Source organism: Arachis ipaensis, chromosome B01 (genome assembly GCF_000816755.2).
Source record: "Arachis ipaensis cultivar K30076 chromosome B01, Araip1.1, whole genome shotgun sequence".
In the NCBI taxonomy this organism is placed as follows: domain Eukaryota; kingdom Viridiplantae; phylum Streptophyta; class Magnoliopsida; order Fabales; family Fabaceae; genus Arachis; species Arachis ipaensis.
In genome coordinates this window covers 136,746,864-136,751,288 of record NC_029785.2, presented here as the reverse complement: position 1 = coordinate 136,751,288, position 4,425 = coordinate 136,746,864, and positions in this window count along the sequence as shown.

The window sequence follows — 4,425 nt, the reverse complement described above, 5'->3', positions numbered from 1 at the left end:
AGAGGAAGGAGAGCTTGTTATAAAAGAGATTGGGGGTTGGGAAAGTCAAACAAGTCTCTTCAATCCAACGGTCCAGATTCATTAATACTTCGTGGTGGGTCCTCCCCACTTGTTCCTACGAAACTGCTAAACAATCATAATTCATATCTTCCTTTAACTAACTAATTAATACCTCATTTCTTAAGTTTTTTTCTAACCCCAAAATGGTCAACGCACTTTCACGTACTCCTTTTTCAACACGCTAATCAATTAATACCTTGCTGTATTTTCTTAATTTTTTGCAAAGTTAATTTACGGTAATAGGTAAAATAAATTTAAGACTCCTATTCAACATAGCATATATATAGTAGTTTAAATATATATAAAAAATAGAGACGTTTGTGATACGGTTTTGACTTTGGTGCGCTTTAATAATAATTAGAAAAGGAAAGGAAAACTAATGCGAATTTGTTGGTGAACAGGAGACTCTGCATAAATCACATCAACGATGTATAATATTTGCTACTGAAATAACTTTTCAAGTCTTTAAAAAGCAAGTTGTTACTTTTAAATTAAGTGAGGGGTTATTTTCTTATCGGCCATGATGGAAAAGCTTTGTTATTCCACACTGTATAGTACTATAGTCCACTAACAAAATATATAAAATTAGTGGAGTGGCCTCCTCGGATGTTTCTCCCTTTATCTTTTTTCCTTTTGTCATTTTGCCTATCGTTGACTATATCTCTACTTATTAAAGCAGCAACTAGCAAATGACTAATTAAATTTAAATTATATAATATTAATAAAGATGAAACAACATAATCAAGAGTACACAACTTGAATCTTTTTGTTAGGTCAATGTCTAATTTGTGCAGCCATCACATAGAGGAAGAGAAACGTTATGATGGCATGTCAACCAAAATACAATGTTCTGATTTTTTTGTCACTTCAATTCAACCATATGGGAATAAAATAGGAGGAGGAGTAGCACTTCTTGCTATTTTGAATAAATTGTAAATTGAAATGAAATCGTATAAAGTAACACCCATTTGATTTGATTTGGATCAAGAGCCGATGATAAGAATTTATTCTATGATAATAATAATGATAATAATATGCTTTTCATGATGCGCCAGATGTTTAATATTCCAATTTGATTTAATTGAAACCTTAAAGCCCATAGTGAGTTGATGAATAAGGACGATCAAGCACCGTTGGATTAGTCCAATGGGCGAGATGCATGTGGTGGTGGTTGACCTAAGATTTGTACGACATTTATTTAAATAAAGAGAAGCACATGAGTGCGCGTCAACCAAATTGGAGTATGTGTATATGTTTTTATTTCGAAGCACGTGGAGCTTGGGAAGGGGTCACTATTCAAACAATAAATACGGTTGCCAAACACATTATTATTATTAGAAATTCTTCTTTAATTTGCACTATCTCTAAGTAAACTCAAACCAATTGATATTTAGGTACGAAAGTGGTCCAGGGAAACAAATTGTTGGTGAGCAACGTAACCTTGTAGACGAAGAACCTGCAGGTGCCGTGAAGTTTGAATCTTCCGTGAAAAACTATATAAGTGGGATTCTCTTCAATAGTCAATAATGTTGTAACTCGTAAATGCATGCAATTTCCTTTTCCAATTCTTTCATGCCTTTAGCTAAAGATTCAGAGAAAATTAATTTTATATAAAGTTAACAGTTGAGAGTCGATAAATAATTTAATAAATTTGACTAAATTAACCTATGATTATTACGACCAACGGCCATTTCAGCTACACCTATTGAAGAAGAAATTTCAATGTATAATGACTTGAACGAGTCCCACTACTTTAATTCCTATTTTCCATTTTAATATTGAACCTATGTCCGACAAGACTCAAAGCGTTTATTTTGAAATACTAAGACATAGATTTAGTATCATGTTTATTGATTCAAAGACTGGTATTAAAATTTATGTCTCTTTCAGTATTTCAGTACTTTCAAAAAGTAGAGACATAGAAGACTAAAATTTTTAGAGATGGAGACTAAAACTTTAATAATATTTTATACATAAAATACCTTCATTTCAATTAATTAATTTCAATGTTATCCTTTGTACAAATTAAATTAGAATTTCATTATTGTTTGCACCAAATAGAATATTGAAATTTATTATAATTTCAGTCTCTTAGTCTCTGTCTCTCAGTCGCAATCTTTTCGTCTCTATCTCTTCACCAAACGCTACCAAATTTATTTATGTGGACTACAACGAAAATACATGTCACTTTGAAACAGGGAGATGGGAACTAGCTAGATAAGCTATTTTCTCTCCTGTTTCTTATATCAATCCAACCATCATGATATGACCCAACAAATTTATATAAAAGCTCGAGTAAAGTTTTAAGAAGTGTTTATGAGTTGGGATTCGCTAATGAAAAAAAGAAAATGCATAATGAATACAGAAGAAAAGAATCGTGATGTGCAAGTGTTTTCAGTATGTTAATATGAGAAAATTGTAAGAAACATTCTGTTTTTGGTCAATTGAAAATATAGATTTAGTTAACCTTAAATATCATGGACCAAGATGTACTTCGTTGCAAAAAGCTTTTATTGTATTGGGCTGTTATCTGTTGAGCCTTCCCACCCAGAAAACGAAATCCAAAGATAAGGCCTAAAGTATAAAGCTAACATTGAGTACCCAGGAAAAGAAAACGAGAGGGACAATCATTGTTTTTTGTCATAAGAGAGAGGTAGCTTAATAACTTGGAAAACTCTTTTGGGCTTTTGCCCCGTTTATATACCCAAATAAAAAGGAATCCGTTCTAGCATGACTATGTTATAGTGACTACGGTGCTATGAAGTATGGGCACTTTACTGAATTGTTGTGTCTACGTGTCGGACACATTTCAAATGCGATATCATTTGACACGCATGTCTGTTGTATCCAACCGTATTTTAATAAAAAATAAAAAATAAAAAATATTTTTTCGGACGGATCTAAACACACCTAAATACCATCACGTGTCAATGTGGCCAGTCTTATTCTTAACATATATTCTTAAAATAAATTTAAATATAGTATATATTATTATTTATTAAAATAAAAATTATTTTAAATACTTGATATAATTAAAATAAGACATTAAAAATAATTAAAAACATTAATTTATATTTTAATATCAATAAAATATCAACATATCATTATAATTTATCTAAAAAATACTTTATATTTTATATGTATGCGTGTCCCAGTGTCATGTAAGATTTTAAAATTCACGTGTCATATCCTGTTCTGTATCTGTGTCAGTATCTGTGCATCATAACTACGATGACTATGGTATTTCAAACAATATTGCTAAAGTTAAAGTAACATTTTTTTATTATTAAACAATATTTTTTTAAAAATATTACTTAAAAAAATATTATCGAAATATAAAAAAATATGACTTTAATTTTAATAATACTTGCATAATGACCATATAGCATAGTCATATACTAGAATCCACTAATAAAAAAATTCAAAAAATAATTAATTTGGATTGGTATAGTGGTTAACTCACTAATTTGCTTAAATAATGATCGGAGGTTCGAATCCTGCGTTGTTCATATAGTATTGTCTAATAACAAATACTTAAACGACAAATTAGAGATATTGTAAAAATGATGGATGTATTAGAAAGTCAATAATACTAGCTAAATAGATAATTAAAGCTTATACATTCTATATGATACGGAAATAATAGATAAACATAAAGACAAGAATTCAAACTGAATAAAAAAATACATTAAAATTGAAATAGGAACAAAAATGATAGATTGAAATTGAGTACAAAGAGAATCACTTTACTTTCTACCCAATTTCTTGACGCAACAAGAAATGGACTCCTCAACCTAACTTGTCAACGCCATAGTTTGGAAATTGAATCGAAGGGACTCCTCAACCTTCTATTCAATTCCCCGAAGTAACAAGAGAGGGACTCCTCAACCTCAATTGTCCACACCATGGTTTCATCACGAAACCAAAAAGGGTTTTTGAAACCTCTAAAAATTCTATGCTACGACTACAATAGCTAAGGAGGTATTTATAATCTCTTATTAGGTTAAAACAAAGAAAACCCTAAAACCCATAAACATAAGGCCCAATCTAGTAATTAAATAAACAAAATCAAAATACATTAAATAAAATATTCTAAAAATGTAAACTAAAATATCTTCTAAATAACTCTTGAACTCTTCATATCACGAACATTTGAAGCACGTATCACTATAGATAAGAGAATTGTTTAAAAAATGGATAATAGCAAGATTAAGTGTCATGATATATTGGATTATAATAAATTAATAATCAATATATTGTCCGATAGAATAGTAATAAACAATAATGCTAAAGAATCAGTATATTTTATAATTTATATTTATTACTTAATTATTATTAATATTTTTAATAATGTGAGATTATATT